At 44.0% G+C, this 25,968-nt stretch overlaps 1 protein-coding gene across 1 annotated transcript in view; it reads left to right on the forward strand.

Moving 5' to 3' along the window:
* Positions 1 to 25,968, forward strand: part of NFKBIZ (NFKB inhibitor zeta) — a 50,686-nt gene that overhangs the window by 23,803 nt on the left and 915 nt on the right. The window lies entirely within an intron of this gene.

Consider the following 25,968-nt stretch of genomic DNA (forward strand, 5'->3'; position numbering starts at 1 on the left):
CTCTGGTCAAGCAGAGGGTGGCAGCAAGTTTTAGAATCACACAAGCATTTATATACCTCTAAAGATGTTTCTGACCAGGGCGATTTTTCATAGAATCATTCAGGTTGGAAAAGATCACTAAGATCATCTAATCCAACTGTCAGCTAAGCCATCACCACCATGCTCACATATTTAGGACCAGGAAGGTGCTCCATGCCAAAGGAAGGCCGTTTTAGCTTTCCACCAATGCATTAACTGGTAGATCCAAAAGCAAGACTGACTGCATACAAGACAGAGGTTGGTAGTATTTTGCCTTTCCAGTAAGAGCCTTCTTGCAGAGATAGTCATGGCAGATGGTGCAAGGAACATATATGCAGCTCTTGCTCCCCATGGTAAGAGACATAACCGGATCCAGACGGTGGAGATGGGCATGAGTGCTGGGCTGGAGTTTGAGGACATGAATAACAAGAGATGGCTAAGAACAGGAATGTTTTGCTCGAGGGGTGCGAGGGTGGCTCAAGATGGGATGGTGTGCCTGCAGCTCTGCCAGCGGCTATTTGGAGCAAATTACAATTAGGATTAGACTTGCAAATTTCCTGAGAAGCCCTTCGGAAAGCACATGCCATGATTCATAGGGCTGGTCCCTATGTGCACTGCACAGTGGGCAAACCTTGACCAAAGCCCTCACTCCTGCTCTGGCAGGAAATAGGGAATCTGTGCCTTCAGCTTCTGGCTCTGCTGCTCAGCTTGGTGTCACATCTCAGCATGTCCAAGTCCTTATGTGTGGATTTTTTCTCAACCTCTGTGCATTGACTAAAGGTTGTGTTCATTTTTGTGAGCTCCTGGCTGTGGATTATGCAATTACATGTGTCCTCCAAAGAAGCACCCAAAGAGAGAATGGCCAAGTGGAAGATGATAAAAATCAGCAGTTGGCTTCTTCAGGGAAATCTGACCATGTACATAAGCTCATTTTGGTTCCCCAGTATAAGTGGAGACTTACTGCTCTCCCAGAATGCTGCTTTCACTAACCCAGCACTAATCCATGGTTAACTTGAACTGAGGGGCTTAGAAGAGTGGCTTCATCTGCAGGCAATTTGGAGCACTGTTTCTTCTTCTCTGCTTTTCAGGATGTTCCCACATCCTGCTTTCAAGCTCTACTCTTTCAGAAACTCTAAAGGGAAGAAGCTTTAATTGGAATGTTTTAATTAAATATAAAAGATGACATTCTCAAGCTACAGCTTACTTCTGGCAGCTTGTAAGTTAAGATAGAGATTACTGGGCTACATTAAAAACACATAGTGTGTGCCTTTTGATTTGCTTGGAAAATCCTCAAGGACTTGATGAAGAATTAAGCACATCGAATAGTTTTCCTTGAGACTTGGAGGATTATCTGCAAGTTAAAAAACAAAACAAAACAAACAAACAAAAAGAACAACACACACAAAAAAAACAAAAAACAACAAGGGTGTTTTTCCAAGTATTTTCAGGTATTTGAGCTATGTAGTAAAACAAGGTCTCCAACAAGCACTTTCTTCTGTTTTGCAGGATTTCTTCTCTGTGTTAGGTCTACTGCCTTCAGGGAAAAACATGGCAGATAAGATTGGTGTTTAGCAGCAGAAGATAGCTGGAGAATCCCACTGCCTCCTCTTGTGGGGAAGAGCGAGAAGGACACTTGAATTGAAAAGGAGCAAACTGGGGTACTTGCATTTTCCCTCCTCTTCCAGTTAACTTCATGCATGAGATGTTTTATGAAATCAATCTGTTATTTCAGGCCACTTCCCATATATGTGGGTCTGGAGGGGAGCAAACCTGATGCTTCAGAGGAAATCTTATAATGTGCTGTAACCTGGTTTTGTAATGTGGCACATGTAGGGTGAAGAAAATGGGAGAGCTTCTTTCCAAATCTACTGCATCTCTCATTCAAGGGCTGACCGTCCATTTTGTTAAGAGGTTGTGGTGATGTATTATTGTAATTTCTTAGTAGTGTGTAAAGCAGATCTTTGGTCCGTTGCATTTTAATTGCAGGAGTACTGTGATTGCTTTGGTGCTTGAATATTGCAAGGTAAAAAGCAATAGAAGGCAATAGAAGGAGCTGCTTTAAATATAATTCAATTGAAAATAAAAAGCTCTTTGCATGAGATACAGCTTTTGCTGTGTCACTAGGATTGTCACATGTGAGCCCATTCCTGGTGTGGGGATGCTAGTGGGGAGGGGGTGATATTGGTCACAGGCTTTTCATAGTTCAACACGTGACTGCAAGTAGCCCAAGTGGCTACGTTTTGTGTCCTGCTGGGATAAATCAGGGCATTGTGCCACTGGTGCACCCAAGAGATCTCTGGGGTGTCCCACTGGCTTGTGCTGAATGGGGTAAACTGCCCAATTCAGAGGATACAGAGCACGCCCAGTTTATTGCCCAGGCCTGGCCCTGCAAACTTATCTTGGTCACCAAAGACATCTGTTAAACTCTGATTCACCCCACAGAGGCAGAGCCTGCAGAGGAAAGGTAACTTTGCATCACAGTTGCTCTGCAGTAAAACCACACTTCAAGAAACCTTCCCTCGGATGAGCTCACCAGCTCAGCACTGGTGATTCTTCACCTTGCAAATAGCGTGCAGGATGCTGGCCCCAATGGCAAGTGACTTGGTTGAAAGAAGAACAAGAATGCTTCTCACAATTTACCACTAAACCAGGGTTTCAAGTACTTTGTTTACAGAGGGAGGAAGAGGTGACTCATCTTTCTCTGGGTAGGTGGGTGATGTTCCTCTTACCAGCCTGGGTATTCCCCTGCCTCCACCTACTTGTGCTGCAAGGAAGGCACTGCTCTTGAGGCTCCTCTTCATGCCTGTGCTGCCAGAGATCTGGTGGCAAATTTTGGGTGCCTCCAGCAATGCTTCTTGGGGCACCGCAGGCAGCAGCCAAGCTGTTTGCCCTGTGCCACCGCTATGTGGCTCGACAAGGTTGAGGGCCCTGCTCTGCTTCTGGCACAGAGACCAGGTGCCAAGTTTCCACTTGATCAGTGTGGCTTTGCCTTCCCTGCTCTGGCTGCTATGTACAGGTCAGGTAGATGCTTCAGAAAGATGCATCTGAAATAATAGCTGGCTGACCAGTGAAATGGCAGGCCGCTTCATTGCACTGGAGTGCTGGCTCTGCCACTGACTGTGTGTCAGAGTTTTGTTTCGAATAATTCAGATGGAGCCAACATATTTTGTACTTTGTAGCTGGTGTCAGTCACTGAGTGGAGAAGGTTGAGCTATGTCTTGCAGGGTGAACTTTTCTCATTTTGAGCAGTTTGGATGTGATCTTGCTCCATATTCCTTCCATGATGTCAAAGCCAGTGTTGCTGAATAGATCTGGAAAGGAGAATAGATGGCTTGACCTTGTTCTTCAGTTTGAAAGCAAATTGGTGCCTTCTAAGAATTCTTGCCATAGTATGAGTCCAGTTAATTTCTGTCTGTTCATAATCATTCCTTATTAGCCTCAGGAGTCCATGCGTTATTGATTTGCTACACATCCATTTACAAGACTGATATCCATGTCTGCTTTTGCAGTTGGACAGCATATGGGTTCTGGTCAAGGGAAAATATCCACTTGTATGGCTTATGAATAAACTCCACCTGTGCTCTGTGGCGGATGTTTCTATTAGCTCTTTAGCTGAAATAAAATGCAATCAGTTAAATATTTGGGTTTTGCGTAACATCTGTAATGGCAAAGAAACCAAGAGCGAGTAACGCTATTATACAATATATGAAACCAAAGTACATCTGCCATCTTGGGTAATGTGTTTATGTACGCTTACACATGTATATTTGTATCCACATAGTTAATTCTTGAGGTGGAACTACTACCCTGAGTCACATCTGCTTCTTAATAAGCTTTTTGAATTGAAGTGGAAGAAACCGCTGTATTACTTTGCTGAAAAAATTGTTGAATTAGCTGAAGAAACTTCCCATTTGCTTCTCCAAAGACATATTTTGTGCTTTTTTTGACTTATGTAAGGTGTTTTGTTGTTGTTGCTGTTTTTTTAATTTTGTATCAAAAGATAGCTTCTGACATAACTGTGCTTCCATTTTTCTTGGAAAATAAGGAGTTCTGGCAAAACCTTCCCTTTAGTTCACCCAACAGGCCAGTTTATGCCACTAAAGACAAGGTCAGTGCAGCCAGTGAGTGGGGTCAGCTGAGCAGAAGAGAGTGCCCATATTGCCTACAGTCCAGTGAACCCCAAAGAGCCCTAGCGGCCGTGCTGCTTCCTAAGAGAGTCTTAGGCTGCTGACTTGGGTGCCTGTTATTCTGATTCTCATGTAAGTTTCCTAATAATAGTAGGACCAGACTTTGCAAATTAGTGGAAAGTCTGTTAACTGGACTTTTTTTTTTTTTGGTGCTTGCAACAGAGTGACTTGCTGGAGCCACAAGCATTAACTTCGAAACTGCTCTTGTCATCATTCTCAAGGGACTCAGTATCACTTGTTGACGTAGAGTCCTCTCAGCCCTGCATCCCCAGGGGATGGAAAATAGAAATGAGAAACTATAGATTAAAAAGCTAGAACTCTGTCTCCTTTTTTCACTTCTACCACCTCCTTGATTTGAGATCAGCAGTGATGAAAATAAAATAGATAAGAAGAAATTTTCAAAAGACTGTTTCTCTAGTGTCAATGCGCAACCTTATCTAGAGGAAAAGGAAGCACAGGACATTTCAGTGATACTTGTGTTAGCCAGTTGCTTGGTTGCTTCCTTTTATATATTTATCAATTTATTTATTTTTAATCTTGAGAGATTTCCTTCCGATTAGAGCCTTCCTCTTCCTTTCGTTCCATTTTTTCATTTCCTGCAGGGCTTTATTCCCAGCTGTGACGTGCTTTGATAATGGCTTAAAGCTGTAGAATGGAAAAAAAATCTGAGATGGGAAAATATTTGCCTAGACTGACCTTAGCTTTTAGGCTCACAGCAAGCAGAAAAAGCATCTAAAAGCTTTTTTTTTCTTAAAAGCTGAGATTGCTTTTAGAATATCTTACTCTGCTACTAAAAAGACATCCCTAAATGATAAACTTCTTCCACTGACTAGGCTAAGTCTTGCTGTTATGGGTTGATCCTTCCACACTTGGAGAGATGTTCTCTGGTAACTGTATATGACTTGATTCATGACTCCAAGGATGTGTACAGTGGTCTTCAATATAATGGCAAGGTTGCAGTGGACTTCAGCTCTACTGCTAGCTTTGTATTAGCCTTTATCAAGTTACTTTCCTGTAAGGGGCATAGGGATTATAACTGAATTTACAGGGAAATGGTACTATTAATCAGCATGATTTTTTTTTTCTTTTGCTAGCAGATTTATACTCTTCAGTTTCCCAGATGTTGGCTTCTGTGATAGAAAAAGAACAGCAGTGATGTAAGGTTCTCTCAGGAAAAACAACAATATTACTATCCAACTGCTCTCTATACTTTTCCATTCCTCTGCCATGAGGAATGGCACAGAAGTAATTTTTACATCCCTACAAAACATTCTGACTATCTGCTAAGGCAAATACATACTTGCATGTGTACTTTATGGATCATCAAGCCTGCTTGGTACAGTCTTCCATCCTAGCTATTTATTTGCTATGGTTTTGCTGCCTTTAGAAACTGAATTTCAATGTTATGACAATATACTTTAGAGATAACAAAGCAAAGCAAACAGCTTGTTTTAGCATTCTGGTTCCTGGAAGAAGGGTATGCAGAACAGAGGGAAGCGGGGATTTACCTAAAAACAGGTGGAAACCAAACCACGGTGTGTGTAGCTCCACTTAGCTACAAACTATTACATCAGCAGTGGATTTAATCCACAGAAGACATCTAAGGATTACATGTACGAGGCATCTAGAATTAATATGTACACATTAATAGCAATTATTTTTTTCTGGTTTTGATTACTGGATAATGGTGGTGTTACTAAGTAGTTGTTCTCCCTTCCAGCTCTCTAATATTTTTATTCCTCTGCCTGTCTTGCTGTTTTAGGAGGTTTTTTTTTCCTCCTGGTTTTGTTTGTAAACAAGGAAGCATATGCCAGGGCCTGAAACCTATTAGAGATCTAGTCCAAAAGCCTTGAAAGTGGGTGATTATCTTGCCTTTGAGCTCAGCTGACTGTCAAGCTAATAATTAGGAATGATTTTAAGCCTAACTCTTCCACACATTCATAGCAGTGATTCTAGATGTTCTTTTCATCTGTATGGACTGAACAGCTGATCCTTTGCTTCCTCTCTTCCAGCAAAGGGTTTCTGAATGGTAGCAGTATAAAATTTTTAATGGGAAGCTGTAGTTGGTCTTCTCATCAACTTTTGATGTTTTGTTATCAAAGAAAAAAAATAAACGAAAAGCTCTAGTTTGTAAATTCTTCTGCGTTCTACCTATTGAGAGCTGCTGTCCTTATCTTGCCTCGTGTGATCATCACACCTTTGAGTGCCTTACATGAAAGGCAATGCCACCATATCTGGTGCAATAACTGGCCAACTCACTGCCACAGCTGACACCTAAAATCCTCTGAGTGACTCTTCTATACCTTCTCCCACTGTATGTCTTGATGTGTGTGTGGAAGCATTCTAACATCCCTCCCAAAGTGCAAAATGAATGTAAAACTCAAGCCAGCAAAAAAAGTTCCAAGTGTTTGTTGTTAGTGATGATGAATTCTGTACAAAAGGAGAACAAATGGAAACAGCAGTAATACATTTTCCTTTTTTGTTTTTGAAATTGGACCAAAAATTGCCTATGTATATGATTTAGAAATACTCACAAAAGTGAAGTCTGTAACTTTCTTTGAGAGAGCAACTGACTTTTGGGCATGTTGATATACCTACCTGATGCTGGCACAATGAGGCACTGAGAGTTGCTGAGCTGAACAGAGAGGAACCACAGCTTGCAGATGTTATGTGTGTCAGCCCATTTGCAATACGTAATAGAAATGTTTCCCTTTGGATTTAGGGTGAGTCATGAAAATGTCTCACTGTAGAAAATGTCAGAACATTTTCTGCAATGGCTCCAATTTTGATATGTTACTGCTCTTTACACACTAAGAAATGGCTTTACAGCCACTTCAATTAGCAAAGTGCTAAAAATTCACCAGGCTGCAGCAATAACTTCTGTGACCACAATTCCCACTGACCTGACTGAGCATCGGCAAACTGCTGGTGCTGCATCCACCACTGTGCTTCACCCCTCTTTACTGGCCTCCCAGGGCAGAGTGCCACCATGCCCATACCTGTGCAAACTGTTGGGAAGCACCTCAGCCTGGTGTCCCTTCTGAGGCAGCAGCTCATCTCAGGAAGTGCCTTCCTCTGGCCACTGGATGCTCTGATGTGACAAAGTTCACCACAAAGCAACTGGTTGACAGCAGGAATGCAACAGACCTTATCCAGCCACCAGCATGTTCAGAAGCATAGGCATATGACCTGAGTTACCTGAAGCAGTTGATAATTGTCTGATGGTGACGCAAATAGGGTCCAATTTCAGCTGTGCTGTTGGCTCCCAGGCAGGAATGACCTGCTCAGCTCTTCCTGTTCCCAGTATTCTGGTGTCAGACAAGACTGAAAATTCCCCCGGTGCCTTGGCAGTCTGTATAGAAAGGGTCATTTCATCTCTTCTGGAATGAAACACTCCTGCCTTTCTCTGATTTAGATCTGTGGGGTTTTTCATCCACCTCTATCCAGAAGCCATGTTCTGAGGACCTGCCTGAGCACCATTTCACCTATATGTGCCCTACACACTTTTGTTATCCAAAATTATGATGCTAAAATCACAGTTGCTGACTTGAAGTCTCTCCTCCACATCCCGGCCTGATTCTCAGCACACCCTCCATAATTGTTTTGTCATGAATTCGGTTTCCCCACTGCTGTGTTGAACTGGGATTATTCTTTGCACCACTGGCAATACTTGTGGAAAACTGCTGTAATAGCTAGTAGCGCTTGATAGTTTAATGTGTTTTTATGAATGTTTTCACTGAGTTCCCTGCTGATGTGCTCATTTCTAGCAACCACCACCCAATGTTGTATACATAGTAGTCAAAGCACTGTCTGTGCTCTTGGAGACAGTGAGCGGAAGAGCTCGGCTGCGGCCCAGGCCTCTCATCCCATGGGGCTGTACACTCCATGTGAGCCAGAGGCCGTGCCTCAGCCTCACCGTGTGCATGGCGGAACAGCAGCATGGGTGGATGGCAGATTTGGCAGGGTCTGTTGTTATGGCATCACCCATCGGTCAGTTCTTGGTGCAAGGCCAAGATGCGGCATGGAGGACTTGAGGCTGCCTGGGAACACACCACATGTGCTTGGGGCCAGCCCTCACAGCAGGCAGTTGGGGAAATGGGCATGGGATGAGAGGCTGGGGCTGACCAAAGCATCCCAAAACACTGCAGTGGGTATTTTCTGTATGGCCTGTTCACTTGCATAGTTATTCAGTTCTAAGCTCTTCGCAAAGGAAGTGAAGTGGAGGGAAAAAAAATAAAAAATAAAAAAAAGTCCTTGTTTCTAATGGTAGTGCTTAAAAATAATATAAAACCATCCTCAGTGGCCAAACCACAGAAATTGCCATGCAGATCCAAGAGCAGGTGTGCCTCCTGGAGCTATTGGAACAGCATCAGAAACCTGCTGGATCCCTGCTAGAAAGTGTCCTTTTAATTCTTGGTCAAATTCTGCTCCAAATGTGGTTGAAAGCAAAACTGCTATTTACTTTAATGCTCACCAGCTTTCATCTGTTGTTTTTGGAATAAACCGAGTTCAGACATGAGAAGTGCAATGTGCTGCTGTTAAGACGGTAAGTTGGTGCTGTACTTGGAGAGGATGGGAACGAGCTGCTTGGTACATCTAGGTCCAAGGGACAAGGCCTTTTAGGACTGAGATGTGGCAAATGATGCTCTTGGTGTTACCAGCATGAAGTTGAGGCAATGGCTTTCCATCCGCCTCTCTTTTTACTTAATTTCACTTGTAGGACCCTTGGGTAGCTGCAGCCAAACGATTATATTTGTGGCCACTGTGATCATTTCCATGTTTTTTTTTTTAACTTGTTCCTGCTATGCCCGCAGCTCTGGAGGAGCCATCCCTGTGCCTGCAGCTGTGAATGTGACCAAGCTAGCAAAGCAGCTCTGCCATTGTGTTCCTGTATTTCCCTGGTGCTACAGGTGGCCTCCACCAGCATGGATAGGTGCTCATGCTTAGCTGGCCAGTGGAGCAGAGCTTTACGCTCCACTAATGTGACACCTACAAGGTAGGGGTTCAGGCATTTTTAGTGCTATGGAAATCACCTCATTCCTTCAATAGTGATAGGCTGGCTTGTATTGCTACAGAAACATGGGGAGAACAAGTTCTGTTGTGTGCAGAGGCACACAGAGGATGTATTTCTTAATTCAGTTTCATAACCATACAGTTGGTCTGTTTTCTGGATTAGAGTGGATATGAGGTGGTAACTCGCATTTAATGCGAACTTCCAAACAGTTTGAAACCTTTCATAGTTCTTCTCTCAATTCATACTTACCAAAAACTTCCACATAAATAATTGATCTATTATTCAGTGGGAGAACTCCTCTCCCTCCCACTGTCCTCCCCCCTGTTTCCCAAACCATTCCTTCTCACTTAAAGCCTTCCAAAACATTTGAGACTTGATAGTCCAGCAAGCCAAGCACCCTGGCCCTGATTCAGTAGAGCACTTAAACTAGTAATAACTTCATTTGAAGTCAATGAAATTATTTGCATGCTTTAGTTGCTTTGGAGCGAATTACTCCATATTCAGTTGGGTGGAGTCCATCCAGTCCTGTCCTGGTTGCGCTGCTCGAATTTCCTAGACAGGGAAGAAAGCTGGAGCAGTTCTTCTCAGTGCTTGTGCTGCTCGTGAACAAAGGAAAGCGGCATCTAGAAAGGGGATTTCTGGGCAGGCTGGGGTTGTGGTTCACTAGTGCTGCATTGTAAAAGGCTTGTTCTCATTGTGCTCTTATCAGAGCCTGGGAGATTACTCTTATCAGGACTTGTAACATTATTTTTATCAGCATGAAAGATGATTCTTTTATATCAGGGCAGCTGTGAGCCTTGTAAGGCCTCTTGCTTTATTTACTTCTCTGCTGTACCACTCTGCCTCTCACACATCAGTATTTGCCCTTTGATATGAAAGCTCACAGTCGACTGACTTTTAAACATGCTACGTTGAGATGGAGGCATTTTGCAGTGTAAAAGGAATGGATATGTGATTTAGACTACTGTCTCTCCATTGCCAGCTAAAAGTGTGGCTCAGGCTAGGCACCAGCATTTGCTCCTGACAGCACAAGCTGATGGCAGAACATGAGGGTATGCAGCAATGATTTTATCTGTGCTGCCTCGAGCTGCTTGGGTGTGCTCTTGGATGAACTCAGCAGCTCTCTGGGACAGGAACATCTTTGCTATTTGATGTGGAGTCCACAGTAAGGCTGGAGCTCCTGAATCCTCCTGGAAACATCATTTCTTAAATATAATGATAATCATTAATAATAATAATCAGTAATGTTTCACCTTCTGAGTCAACCTTGCCAGCTTGACCAAGATGCATGTTCTTGTGTTTTGGTACGTTAGTCTGGAAACCTCTCCTGGTCATAGGGTGACACAAGCAGACACTCCAGACCTTCTATTTCAGTAGGATCTGGATTAAGCTTTTACAGTGGTTTATATAGACTTTTAGCAGAATCTTAAAGCCAATCTTGAAATGATGTTACATATTGATGAGATCCAAAAGGAAAGATGAAAAAAAGCCTGAAAATACTCTTCAATCTCCAACCCTACTCTAAACCCTCCTCATCACCGGATTTTGCTGGGGCAGTGTTATCTATTGAATGTGCCATGCTTTTCAGCACATTTTGAGTCAGCCAGACATCCTAGTCCCTGACTGACAGCAATTTTGGCAAAAGCCTGCAATGTGTATCTGGCCTGTATGATGCACAGTGAGGCATCTTGCCAGCAGAGATTTAGGCAGGTATTTGGGTCTGGATGAGTTTCACAATCTCTGGAAGCCCCTGGGCTGACAGGAGTGTTTACTTGGTGCTGCAAGGGAGTGCAGTGCTCAGCAGCTTGCAGGGTGGAGCTCATCTTCCTGCTTCCAAGCGGCTTGTCATGAATGCCCTAGTCTGAGAGAAAAGGGACAGTGGCGTTTCCCAGTGCTTCTAACCAGGGTAATAAAGGGAAGATAGACTAGTGGGAGTCTTCAGAAGCCTCTAACTCACCATAGGAGCATAAATATCTTCAAGGGATTGCCCTGGGGTGCTTCTTAAAAAAGCAGCTGGGTTAAAGTAGCTTTGTAAAGTCTGTTCCCATGAATATGATTTTCCCCAGGCATACTTTTTACATATACTTGTTAGATAAAAGCTACCACACAGTAAAAAAAAACAAAACCAGCATGCAACCCTCTTAATTAAAGATATGGGGTGAAGGAGGCTCCTCGTACAAACAAGAAAGAGATGAGATGGTTCTGGTTTAAAAATCTCTGAGAAATAAAGCTGCCAGTGGCTGCTGTGGTGGTCCACCCAGACTTCTGCACAGTGCCTGGCCTCAGCAATTACCCATGACCAAGGAATACCCAGATGACCCAGTGCCTTACTGGCCTCCAGCCACCCCAACCAACCTCTAATTTCCTGGCAATAGCAGGCATTGGAAAATCCTATTAGAAAGCTGCTCCTGTCAATTTCCTCTCCAGGGCTGGTCCCTCTGTCATACCTAGCCTTGGTTATCTGCCTGCCTGTCCAGATGATGCTGGGATTCTGATGTTCTCAAACTCCTCGAAGGTTTCCCAAATACGACACATTTCAGAGATATGCTTCTGCCATGTAAGTGATGATGGCATGATTCTGTTCGTGGATGTGATCGTAGTGCTAGTTGTCCCATTCTTGCTCTGTGCAGAGTTTCCCAGTGTTTTCCTTTCCCATTACCTAGTGAGGGTGGACTTTGAGATCCTTCTCTTTCAGAGGTTTGATCCCTTGTGTGAGACACAGTGATTTTTATATGGCTTTTGTTCCAGCTTGCCTGTCATGTGCTGCAGAAATGATCCCACAGTGCTCAGGTCCTAGGAGCAGTGGTTACTCACCCTCAAGGCTTCAGAGCGTAATGCAGAGGAAATGAAAGCAGTGACTTGTGCTGGTGGAAAAGCCAACAGCTGAATGTGCCTCTTTCGTGCTGGTAAATGCAATCATGCCAACGACTTGCTTTGATGTAAATTCACTTTTGTGAACAAGCCTGTAATCGTCTATTTGAAAGCCAGGGAATTTCTGTTGTTGAAGGTTTGGAAGCTGTAAATGCTTTTGTTGATATGTGATGACAGAAAAGACACATGGGATATGCCTTTCTATACATATTGGTCTGAGACATTGTGGAGGGAGAGAAAAGGTGGAAAGGGAGTGGGGAGAGCCTTCACCAGCTGGGAGCTGTGGAGCACTTGGTTTGGAAGGCCCATGTGGCTCAATAGATGAGTGTTTGTCATCTGATGGAAAGGGGCTTCACTATCCCATCTACTATGCTTTAGCTAGTTCATATACCTACTACCTAGTTCATGTAGGTACTTTGGGTGATGTGCTGAGCCTCTTCTGAGAGGACACTGTGATAGTAGGGATGCCAGGAGAAGCTGGGGCTGTGCACAGAGTGGCTGGCTGATGGAGAAGAATGGTCATTGTGGGTCTGGATAGTGTGGCCACTGGGTACTCTACCAGTGGTGCAAGGCTGTGACTGTGACAGCAAAGGGAAGGAAGCCAACCGTGCCACAAGCTGCTGGGCAGTGCTCAGCCATGGAGGAGTGCGTGGCCGTGGAGGCATACACATTGACCAAAGTGTTTGTTAGCAATACAAACATAAGTATCAAGTTGTAGTTTGGCATCTCAGTAATGGAGTGGTAGAATAATTGGACCAAGCAATACCAGTGGAAAACAGAGCTACAAAAATACTGTGAGATCTAGGGGATAGTCCAGATTTAGTAAACCACTGTGAGAGCAACAGCAGCAGTTTATCTAGGACTCCCATCAGTCTGTTCATGGGAACCCATGCAGTGAAGTGTTTATTCAGAGGGCTAGTTGTGTAGGTGGCCTAGCGTGTTATCACAGAAATGAAATGTTAGTCATGAGAGCATACTCGCCAGACATGCCTTCTGCATGCACCTTCTCGTGCAGCAGCCAGCTTTATTTGCTGGCAGCACACTGGTCCCTGCCAACTTGGCATGGGAACGTGGCAGGACAGGACTTGACGGGAAGCCTAGAAGACAAAGCTGCTCTGCCAGCACCAGGCGCTGGGGTTGTATTTCCACGTCTGATCGGACTAATTCACATTTGAATTAATACAGCATGTATGAAGAAGCTTATAGCTAATGAGCGATTGTGGTTTTGTTTTTCAAATCTTTATCTCACCTTCTGATCAATGAAACTAACTCCGTGGCCTACAAATGAAGCCAACACACTGAGGCTTTCCAAAATACGTAACTCCTATATTGGCTTGGTTTTTGGGTGCCCAACTTTAAACTTCAAGTGACTTTTGGAAATGCAAATTCTGATAATGGAATTGAGCACAGCACAATAGAAGGTCCAAAATTACAAATGCCTTGGCTTAAAGCACTTAGATCTGGTCTTGTGTGTGGAGGAAGACATTCTTAACAAGAGGTTATAGATCTCTACACAACTGTAAGCCCTAGTTTCATACAAGTGTAACTGAATCCAGAAATTTATTCTCTGAGAAATAATGAACAGTGTTAAGTCAATGTATTTAAGATCATTTTTCCTCTTTTTGGCTGTTCCTGTAGTGTTAAAGCAGTATAATTCCTAACATAGTCTTTTCTCTTGAATAATAGAAAGTGATTTAAGGATTTTCTGCTTCAGAAAAGTTTTGCTATGTGGCAGAACTCTCTGGTCAGCATGCTGGGACATTATTTCTGCAGTTCTTCATCCCTCAGTTACTTTAATTATAATATGAATATCTTATTTCAATGAGGAATGTCTTGAATTTTGAAAACAAAATAGAAGCAGATAAATACAAGAAAGTTGTATTTATTTCTATTCACTATGCAGTTTAGTCATAGAGGGGAGATGGCAGATGAAGGATTTTGACCATAGAAGACAAGCAACATGCTTTCAGGGATGGATGAAACCTCTGGTCTGGGGCTGCCCCTTGCGGCCATATTTGGTAGCCTTGCTTCACAGCAAAGTAGCTCAGTAGCTTGTAACGAGCTCCACGCAGCACAGTCTGAAGTGCCCAGAACATCCCTTAGTGCTGCCCGTGACTGACATGTGAGGCTGGGGAGTTTTCCTGTGTGTTACAGCAAGGGAGGAGTTAGCTCCATGCATTGAGAGCGCATATTAGAGTCCTCAATGAGGGCTTCATCTGTGCACATTTGCAACTTGTTTGTCATTCTTCCTGCCTTGAATGTTGCAGCACAGTTAATTAATGCCTTCCAGATATTGCAGAAGTATTGAGTGCTGCAGGGAGACCTGAAGGAGGAGGCTGTGGGACCCATGGCAGGAACACATTAAGAAAGTAGAAGAGATTTTGGCAGGCAATGAGCACCTGAGGCCTGGTTCCACCTGCACTCTGACTTGTGGAGGTGTTCTCATTGTCACCACACAATTAATTTACCTGCCCTGCAAGCTGCCAGTGTTTTTTAACTATCAATTTCTTGGTATTTATTGATTTTATTCTATTGCCTAAAGGCATAGAAATAATTAGCAGAAGTCTTCCCATCGCATTTGCCATATAGTTAATTAGAGGCTTTATCCTATAGAGTAGACATCTGAGAAAAACTGTGCTTTAGCAACTCAAGTTTATGTTTTTTCAACTGATGTGAAATAGCAGATCTCCACTAACTCCTACAGGCCCTCCTCGTTGTGCAGTAGCAGCAGAAAAATGGTTTGAAGTGTCACAGCAAACACCAAAGTCTTCTGTTTTGTGCACACTTGGAGGTCCTGCAAGTACTCTAGGGACACTCCTGCTGTTAAGCAGCTGGGGGAATTAAGCCAACTTTTTGCACATCAGGGCACCGTTCCCTCAGTTTTCTTTCTGTCACTGTGGGAGGGACCTGGCAGCTCTACAGCATTTCCACATTCTTCACGTTCATCTGGTGTTTAGGATACCAGTTTGCCCCAGGCTCAGGACTCTGGGCTTCACCATGGCAATATTAAACCTGATGCCTGCACAGGAGGTGGCTGGCAGACTGTACATGCTCTGTCCATCCCTCTATGATGCCCTCCATGCAGAGCATGGCTGATAGGCAAGATGGTGGCCTTGCACATTTGAATGTGGTTGATGATCAGCGTGTGCACATTGCTGTGTTTCTTGTTGTGTCTGTTAATGGCAAACTTAATGCTCAGGAGCTGCTAGGAGTGGCAGAAATGTACTTTGGTGGTGTGCATCTGTGTTTGTGTGTACCCATGGCAGAGACGAAAAAGAAACTTGCACATGCCAGTAGGTAATTTGAATATTGATAATGAATAGAGATTAATTCTCTTGTAACGGAGTGGCTTAAATCCAGCCCATGGCATAGGGAGAATAATGCTTGTTCCTGAAACAAAGTCGGGATTCTCTGGCCACAGTTCAGTGCTTGATATCCATTTCTTAGATTAGAATAGATACATACGTGTTCCAGACAGGAAATGAGGCTGGTGGCTGCTGAAGGTGTAATCAATCTCATCTCCTCCTGAAAGGTATCTCCTATTAAGCAAGGAGGAAGCACGTGCTGGTCTCAGCAGAGCTCTGTACTTAGGCCATCATGTCTCTGAAGAGGTGCTTTGCCACATGGCTGATGATTCTCTGAAGCTCTCATGTTTAAGTGCTTGTTCCAACTTATGACATGCAGAGATTTGTTGTGCTCTGGTGGGGAACACATTGGCCACAGCTGGTTTTGAGTTGAGTGGTACTGCTTTGTGCTGAGAAGATGGGGCCTCAATGCTCAGAAGAGTGACTGCATGTATGAGCTGAGGATTTCTTTGGAGGGATCCTGGTCAGCAAAGTGGGATGGGTGGAGGTGCAGAGCAAGACATCTTTCAGTGGCATCCCAGGGATGGCATCTGAGCAGAGACACAGGTTTTGGCAGTTTCTGTTTTTGGGTTCTCTACTAGGAGATGCATGTGCTGCTTGTCTTCCTGTTGTGCCCTGCAGCCTTGATTTGGTATAATGCTTTGCGGGCACCTGAGCTGGCTGTGGGGTTGGGGGCACAGATGGTAAGCCTGCCTGGGGCACACATCCTGATCTGGAGGCTGTGGGGATGTTAACTGCTTTCCAGTTACTCTGCTGACGACCCAGGGCGGGTATAAGCACCCAAGTTAGATGCGAAAAGCTAACCTAAGAGAGTGGGGCTGTCTTCATCCTCTCTCAATATGTGCATTTAACCCTTGAGCAAGTTATAATATGGCTAATGTCTGATTTTTCTCTGATCTTTTCGACCTGAAGGCCCTTCTATATAAAGTCAGTGTTGCACTGACCTTTGTCTGGAAAACAAAAACATGCCAAGCATTGTCCTCCAGCTATCTTTGTTGGATCCTGAAATGAGGCTCAACTACTGTTTGTGTGCCCCTGAATTGCAATTTAAAGTGTGTGTTCGCTGTGGATGGTAGAGAGTATTTAAAATTATAACTTCTCTAGGCCTTCCAAATGTTTCTGTTACATTAGTAGAAAAAGAGAAGTCCGCTTGCTAAAAGCTTGCTTCCTCTTAGACAACTGTCCATACATTGCCTAGCACTGATAAAATACCCTCATCATAGCTCAAAGCTATTACTGTTTTAGAAGTGAATTCCCCATCTGAGTCTTGCACGAAAGAGCTTGTAACCTCAAAATAGCTGTAACAGAATGAGCAGCAGCTGGGCTATCTATTGGTTGCTTCTTCAGAGATGTCTTTTATTACTTCTTCTTTAAATAGCTGGCCAAGCTATATTGCTCACTCTTTTTTAATTCGAGGCAAGTTCAATCTCAGCCAGCTTGCGAAAGGAAGACAATACCATCACCTGCCTGCTTGTTACTGCTTCTGTACCTGAGAAAGGCAGCCATGAAAGTGTCAGACCTCTCTGGTGCATGGTGGAGGGATCCCTGTGAGTGTATCATGGGCACAACCTGCCTGCCTCCTTCTTCTGGGTTTCTGAGGGTTCGCCCTCGGCACAAGCGCACAAGGAAGGGTACTGCATGGGAGGCAATGCAAAACCCTGTCTAGATCTGCCAGCAAAACTGCTCGTTATCTGCACCCTGATGGAGATGAAAGGAGCCTCATCTAGCTATTTAAACTTTTTGAATGAGTGTGCTTCGACTGAAGTAAATGAAGAGGTTATGGGCATGTAGGGATGCTAAGCTACTGAGCTGACAGTGAAATTTGGAAATCCCATCCACCCATGACCTCTCAATTAGAGTAGTATGTGTGGCTGTGAAATAACTCCCATTACTTTTGAGCTGGAAACAAGAAAGGCTGCTTACATCCCCAACAATGGGAAGTTGCCCAATGGTATTTCTAAATGGTGGAGGATAGAGAGGGGAGCAAATGTCTGAGTGTCTGCTGTGATTAAAGTTGTTCCTGAACTCTCAGATACTTTGAGTTGCAGAATGATGTGATGAGAAGCAGCACTGGAGTCTGCATTTCAATTTCAGTGGGCTTTGTGGAAAGCCAGCCAAAGCCACTATGAGTCTTGCTCATGATCTTTATGCATTAGGGTGATGCCTTGTTTTAGTGTCAAACAAGACATTTCATGGCTCAGAGTTGCTTATCTCATACATAGTAAAAGCAGAGATTCTGGATAGCTTCTTATTATTGATTACATTTTTCCTGGGGTTGATCTTTGAGCCCCCCCAAAGAGCTCAGGAGCTACTGAAAGTTGAAGCTAGCATTTTTCTTGGTGAGGCTTCAATGGGTAGAATTTAGCAGGAAAAAGGGAGGGGAAAAATTTAGATTTTCCCTCTGCAGTTATCTGAGATCAGGACACAGCAGTCTCCTTGCATGCCTATAGTTAACCTTCAGGTGAGAGGCTACTGGAGTCCTTACCAATGAGCAGGTGTGGCTGGAGATCTGTCTTCATCTTAAGTGTCGTGTAGAAAGGGGTTTCCCTTCCAGCAGCTGCCCAGCATTTTTAAACACACTTTGAGGAATCCAATTGTTATCACTGCAGAAAAATATCTCACTCATTAATTTAATTTAAATGAATTCCTCAGTCCTCTTCAGACAGCATGAGGAGAGGCTGAGCCAGCCGAAGCAGATTGCTGTTGTCTTAACTAGCTTAACATAGCCCTAATGAATTTCCAGCTTGAGGAAAAAACTTTAAACATGGCTTTCTACAACTGCAAGCGTAGCCAGTAGAGAGGCTGGAATGCACCGCACTGCTTCAGATACAGATCTGCCTTGAAATAGCAGTCAGGGCCTGATTCTCCTTGTCAGGTCTTCCAGTGGCTTTAGCGTGTGTGTGAGCCATGGGGCTATGCCCAAGCACATTGCAGAGAAGGAGGAGGAACAAGAGGGAGCTGGCATCAGCAAGGGACAGGATGGGAAGAGGGGAGCACAGTGGGAAACCAAGCTCATCTCTGAGCCCTTTCTGTTGGAGATAGCATTTGTAGGGCTGTTGAGGAGCACCATGTCCTTCTCTGGGTGCCTGCAATGTAAGCTGTGAGAGCTGCTGATTTGTACGAAGTCAGAAGATCTGTTCCTGACCTGAGGAATCCTTTCCAAAAATCCTACTGACTTTCTGAGGAAGTGAAAAGTGTACTCATATAAACTAGATTGACATAAAACAGGATCAGGTCTTGCAAAATATTTAGTTATTGCACCTGGTATGTCTGGGTAATTTGGTGGACAATAGCTGTATTCTCTCTCTAACAAGAGCTTCACTGATTGCCTAACTGGGCAGGGAGGAGGAACATGTGTAGCAGGGTGCCAGAGACAGCAGCTCCTGGAGCGGTGAAGACAGCAGTGCAAAGGAAAAAGGACAGACATCTGTAATGTGAAGGGACAGCCCAAACCAGGGAGTTAGAGCATCTCTGTCAGCTCCTGCTTCTATCTAACTTGCCTTAGCCACCAAGCAGACATGACATACCTCTGGAAGCCTGGGCTCCCTGCACTGCACTGAGATGGCAGCTACATCTGGACAGTGTGTGCTGGGGACTCCTTTTTGGAGCCATCAGCTTTTCCTCATTTCTTACACAAGAAAGGTTTTTACCCCCTATTTTCCCTTTTGGCAAGGTGCATAAAGAACAGTTTCTATTTCCTTGACAGATATGTTCTCAGGCTTTCCTATCATTCACTTTGAGACTGCTTTCTGCTGCAAGGCATCTCCCTCAAAAAATTGTAGTTTTGGCTCTCCTCCTGTGGTGGAGGTCCTGGTGCTCCATCTGCAAAGTTTTGCCTTCAGCTGTGCTCTTTCCTTCAGCAAGCAGGACCATACAGCCTTGACCAGGAACATAAACCCTCCCCCACAGCTCATGGCGCTGCACCAGGGCTGGAGGTGATGGCTGCTGGCTCGTGAGAGGGGCTCCTTGTCTGCTGTGTGGTGAGTGGAGGACAGGCAGGATGGGGTTTGGCATCTGACCAAACGCTGCCATCTCCTCATGTGGGTGTGTGGATCTGTTCCCACAGGTCTGCTGAGTCAGTCCCATTGGCAGCACTTGGCTGCTGGTGAACTTTTGCTTGAGGGCAAGAAACTGGTGTGACACTCAGGTGGGTGCAGAAGAGGAAGATCAGGATGAACTCGGGGCTTTAACCTGGGCACTGTGTGTTAAAATGGACTCCCACACTGGGAAGACAGGGCTCAGACCCTATAGCCTCTAGCCCATAAACTAGTGGCACTATTTTGGATATAGCACTCTAAAGCTTGAGGCTGGCTGGTTCAAGGATATTTGCATAGTGTTGCCCTTTCCACTGCCTTTTTGTCTCACTCTTGTGTTTCGCTCCAATGAGCTGGAGAAGCAGGTTGCACCTCTCATTTCAGGGTGCTCAGATCACCTGATGATTCTTCTATTCTCCCAGCCTCAGCACCTACTGGCAGTTTCTTTGAGAAAGAACAACACAAACTTCTGTGTTCTCCCTTTTAAAACAGGTCTTATGCTTCATTTTTTAAAATGAGTAAAGGCCTCCTAAGGGGGAAGTGACAAGTGAAAAGCAGAAACCAGTGACCACCAGCTGAACCACTTGACCTGCCTTTCTGCCTTTCTAGTTAGTTTCCTGCACTGCCAAAAACACTTACAATAAATGAGTTTCAGGAAAAAAAAAAAAGAAAAAAAACCCAAACAAAAACAAGAGTGATCTTTTCAATTTCTCTTTTTCTGTGAAAAACAGAAAGTGCATTTTGATGAGATCACCATATTGTATGACACGGGAGGCTCCACTGAGTTGTTTTCCTGCAAACTGATTAGAGGAAGAATGACTCAGCAGAAGTTCCCTTGAAATTAGTTGAGATATATGCATGTTTCATCTGCTTTGTGAAAGCAAAATTAGCCTGCACTGTGATTTAAAAAGACCTGGTATATTGTTTAGGCTCTCCCTAGAGCTCAGTTACTCCAATTCTTGCCTGCTAGAAGGTTACTTCTTTTGCTCAGAATTCAGGTTGGAGATAGGAAAAAACGTCTTCTCAGGAAGAGGGTGAGGCACTGGCACAGGTTCCCCAGGGAGGTGGTGGAGTCACCGTCCGTGGAGGTGTTCAAGAGCTGTGTAGATGTGGCACTCAGGGACATGGGGATGGGCTGGCAGTTGGTCTAGGTGATCTGAGAGGTCTTTTTCAGCCTTAATGATTCCATGATTCTACGACTTTGTTCAGGCCAACAAAGGCTGAACTGCTGTGGCTGCAGTCCTGCACACTGTGTAAAAGTGCTCACTGTGTAAAAGACAGCACTAGTTCTGCCATATGATGGGTACAGAGAAACTGATGGTACCGCTAGTGGACAAATGTAGTGAAGAGAGATCCTCTGAAATACAAGTCTGGTGGCACGTAGGTGTCATGCAGTCAATACAGCCACCACTCTAGCTTGGCAGGAGTTGGGCTCTCAAGGAACAAGAGCGTAGGATTGTAGGCTGTTGGCCATCATCCATCACCTTTTCTTCTCTTCAAAAAGTGAACACAGGCAGGGTTTAGGTTTTGTTTTTGGGGTAAAGGCTAGTTTTGGCAGTTCATTTTCCAACCTGGAGCACTGGAGAGAAGCCCATATAGGGAGCGAGATGCTTCTGGGTATTTACTTCAAGGTCCTGCTGTTTTCTCCTGTGCTGTTTTAGGTGTCTACACACAAGATGTAACCTGTAGACCTTACTGGTAATGCCACAGTTTTTGTGCATACCCTTCCCAACGGTTGTCAGTGCAAGTGCTTGGTGCATAGCAACTGTCAGATTCCATTGGAGCTATATGGAGGAATTCAAATTATCTCTGGTTTCCAGTAGCGTATGTCACAGTCATAGCCCTAATACCTGACATATCGTTTGGTGGAACAGAAACTTTTCTGCAGCTGCTGCTCCACATGAAATGCTGAGAATAAGTCTGCCTCTGATTCACTACCTGTTATCCCGCAGGCCAGATTGTTCCCAAACAAAGGGGTCTCCCCTCTCTCACAGCCCATCAGTGGAGTTCAAGAGAGCAACTGCCTGTAAAGGAGTGGAGTGGAAACAGTTCCCAGAAATGCACTACAACTGAAATGGAAAGAATCAGAAGGACTCAAGGCTGAGTCAGAAACTGGAGAGTGTTTGAGGCTCAAAGCACACATGGAAAGATTCCTTCTCCTCTCAGACAGAAATGTTTACAGCTGATCACTGGCAAAAATTTGCTGTGTTATCCAGAATGTTTTCCCACTTATACTTTTAAGCCTGAGGCTTAAGATGGAAGTGAGGGATTAGTGTAGATACAAATAACGTACACTTCACTTGCACTAAGCCTACCAGATTTCAAAAGAATGCTTGTAACAGTGAAGGAACTTTAAAACGAGCCACTAGGTCCAGTAGTGTGCGGAAGTATTCCAGTGTAGGAAGACAAGGTGTAAAGTAAGTGAAAAAAAGAGTTTTTATAATTACTTTTGTGCTCTTACTGGAGTAAGTAATTTCTATGCACTGACCTTATTTTTTTTCTCTTAGTGAAATCTTTATAATGAGTTAACAGACCTTGCACTCCAATTTGAAGTAACCCATACTGTTTTATTTTTAAACCCATACAAATATTTTTCCTGACCACTTGCTGAGTATCTCATAGTGTCATATACTTTGAATTTCAGGTATCACTGAAATGATTTCAGTTAAGCTGTGAATGTAGAAATAAGGCAAAGCCTTGCTTGTATGCAAAGGAAAGACTACAAAAAAAAAAGGACTTTCCCAGGCTTTTTCTACTTCTTTGATGTCATTTCATCCAATATTTATTTGAAAATCTAAACATGAGAGCATGTGCACTTCCTGTGGCTGACACTGATTCTATTTCTGAAGTAAAGGAAATGATTATTTTCCTATATGCATACTTCTTTTGTACTGATTCAGCCACAAATACTAGTTGACCTCAGCTGGATGCAGACCTATCTAGGATTTTCTGTTCTGCTCCTTGTGAAATCTTGCATCTCTGCACGCATGAATCCTCTCTCAACTTTTTGGTTTCCCAATCTGTATTTTTGTTTTGGTCTGTAGCACACAGATTTCTGCTGTGAGCCCAGAAACCACAGTGAGTGCAAGTGGGGAGTGATAGCAGACCACAGCATGCATGTGCTTATATTTTGATGAAGTTGGTATGGTCATTTTCAAGAAATCTTCCGGACAAAAGAGGGTGACATCTTGTGTTGTGATCATACAAAAAATCCCCTATTCCCTTTCAGTATGAATGATCTCAGAGCTCTTACTGTTTGAGATGCAAAACCTGCATCCCAGTGTCCATATGGTGCAACCAGATGAAGCTGTGTGGACACTGTATAGCTAATTGTTCAGCTTCCTGACCTGGTTCTTCTAAACAGATGAAGTAGCCTTCAAAGATACTTAACAGCATTCTTAACTTTTTGTTCTAAAACTGGAGTATTTATATAACAAATAATTGTTCAAATTACTTCCCTCATTCTAATTTTTAGCTTGAGCTAATAGTTTAAGATTTGGTAATGGATCTCCAAGGCCTAAGAGGTGTAGATCTGAAACAAAGACCTACCCTGTTGCTCATTCCATGCCAAAAGTTAAACTGCTGGCCCATTTCTGTGGATATCTTGTTGAAGTGTATGCTTCTCTCTAACAAATTACTATGGGAATGCCTACAAAAAGTATACAGGTAGGTTTTATTGCGTATTTGTGGGAGCAGTTTCTCCTCTTCACAAAAAGCTGTACGTTCCTGCTGACTCATGCAGGGTAAGGAGCTGTCCCATAATTTTGGTGGAATTCTTTGCTATGCCAGCTATTATGGTTCAGAAGGGGCTCTTCTGATCCACTTTGTGATGGGTCAGATGGGTGGTAGGACTTATGTTGTAGAGGTGGTGCCACTTCCCTCTCTTCTCCTGTTTAGAATTAGGAGGATGATGCAGAACAGTTTGATTTCTGAAAGAAAGCTCTTAGATCTTTTCAGAACAGACAGCATGTTTTGGGAGACTGGGATGCTTCTTGTTCTGTGAAGTGGTACAAACAAAAAGAGTATCTGTGGCCAGGGTTGCTCCTGATATCTTGTAATGTGGTGCCATCCCCAGCATGGCAAGCAAGGCATGCAAATAACTGGTCTTCTGGGGTGCCAAGCACTGGTCCTTCCAGAATATAGAGAACATACTTAGATTTCTGCAAAGGATTATGGCAGACAGCCCAAGGTCACAAAGAAAGCCAGGGCAAAAAAAAAGAAAAGTGAATCTATATCTTTATGTACCACATTCCTCCTCTCCTTTCTTGGTTTGGGTAAGCTCACTTCTTCTTTTGTAGTTTAAAATGTCCTTTGTTGCTGCTGGCAGAGATTGTTTCATTCTGCACAGAGCTTCTGAAATAGTGGTATTGCTGATGCAGATCACTGAGTGATGCCTCTCCCCAGCTGGGTGAGGCTGCCAAGGAGCACTGTCTCCTCTCCTATTGTAGGCCAAAAGGCTGAGAAGTGTCCCAGATTTGCTCCATGTCTATTTTGTGGTGAAGCTGATGTCAGCTGAATTCTGGCTGTTTATTTACTAACTCCTCTGAAATCTGTATGTGGGAGAAGTCACAGCTAGAACTTTTCAGGAGGTCTCAATGAACAAAAGGTAGAAAATGCCACAGGGCCTCCCCACAGTGAACATTAGGGAAACTCCTGATGTAATAAAGAAAAATGTGAGCTCAGAGAGGGAGCAGCAGCTTCTTCCCTGAAGGCTGATGGAGGATTAGGAGTGCATGCATGACCTATAGAGAGAGATGCTGTTTGGTAGTGTCTGTCTCACCTGTGATGCAAATCCACTGGGGCTAAATCTGTGTGTAGTGAAATTAAGCAGAGCGATATGTGCTTCAGATGTCTCCCAGCAGCAACAGTCACCAGAGGCTGGCTCTGTGGTTTTAAATCTAAATATTCTCTACAGTGATGTGGTTGATCAGAAAAGAGAAATGAAGTGGCTTGTGGCCATCAGGAAGCCATGTCTGATCAAGGTTGCTGATGCCAGGTCGTCTCTCCTGGAGCTACAGCTTGCAGCCAGCAGGATTGCACAGCGCCTGGACAGAGAAGTGCTATGGCATGCCTCAGGCCTCTAGACATTGTTGTCCTACAGATAAATAACAGGGTTTGTGCTGCTGACATTGCTTGTAACACTGTGAGTCAAGTTTTCCAAAAAGTATTGAGCATGATGTGCTGAGCTGGGGGAAAATCTGGCCTCTCATTTAGCTGCCTGCTGGCATGCCATGCCCTTGGGAAAGCTCAGTGCTCTTCTGCAGGAGGTGCATTTCCTTGGATTCCATGGCTCATGTCTTCTGCTTGGGCTTGAGGCTAACATAGCCTGACCGGTCCTGTGCTGCTTCTCTGGACAGAATACTCCAGCTCTGTGTGGGATTGTGCTTGCCTAGTACCCCATCTTTCTGGATCTGCAGCCAGCCTTGTTCCTGCAGTGGCAAAAAGGTCCCCTTGCCCTTTGCTCCCTTCCCTCATCTGGCCGTTCTTGCCCCCTTGAAGAGCCAGGCATTGCAAGTGGCATATTTAAAACTAATAGAGAAAAGTGCATCTTTGCCCAGGGTTCTGCTGAGCCTTGGAGCAAAAAAATCCACTGGAGGTTATTACAAAGGCTACTCTGAAAGTAATGCCTCCAATTTTATTATGTTGGCTCATGACATCAGAGATAGATATTGCTGGTATGGCAGTAGAGGTGGAACTTTCCCACCAATATTCCCTTACATTTCGCTGCTGTGCAACTGATGGCAACAGAGAGGCAGTCTGACAAAATGACATCTGGCACAGAAGTGTGGATGAAGAAAAAACATGCAGAAAAAACAGTACCCATTGATATTTGTTGATACTTGCTGAATGTTGTTGGAGACTAAACAGTGGATATGAGCAAAGTGAGGCAGTGAGTGGTGCATTTTAGTAGTGGCAACAGTGGGTCACCTCCCCACTGGTGCAGATTTTGATGAGCGTGGCATGCAGGCTTTTGTTCATTGCTGGTGAAAATGCATAGTTAGTGATGGTGACTATGTTGAAAAAGTATTTTGTAGCTGAGAATTTGCTCTGTCAAATAGTGTCACTGTACTCCTTCTATTGGTTGCTGTTTTCTTGCAAATAAATAGGAGACATTACTTTTGAAGCAACCTGTGTAAATACACAGAAACTACTGATGACGCAGGAGGTCCTACAGTGCTGAAAAATGGGACTATGCCCACGGGAAACATTGTCATATGTCTGTGCTCCTCCAACACTCTTTTAAACTGGTGCATGGCTGGTTTTAGAGGGCAGAGGTGAAGCAGAATGGGCTTCAATGCCACCTTGGACCTCTGCTTCAGACCTTGCAGCAGCAAATGGCTCTCCCGAGAGTGAAGGTAGCCTCAGAAGGGAAGCTGTGGCCTACCCAGCTAGTGAAGAATGGTCAAGATCCATTCTCATGTGTCCTGGGCACATTCTGATTAGACTGTGTGTTTATTGTTAATTAAAAAAAAAAAAAA

The sequence above is a fragment of the Meleagris gallopavo genome, chromosome 1, assembly GCF_000146605.3.
Source record: "Meleagris gallopavo isolate NT-WF06-2002-E0010 breed Aviagen turkey brand Nicholas breeding stock chromosome 1, Turkey_5.1, whole genome shotgun sequence".
NCBI classification, from domain to species: Eukaryota; Metazoa; Chordata; class Aves; order Galliformes; family Phasianidae; genus Meleagris; species Meleagris gallopavo.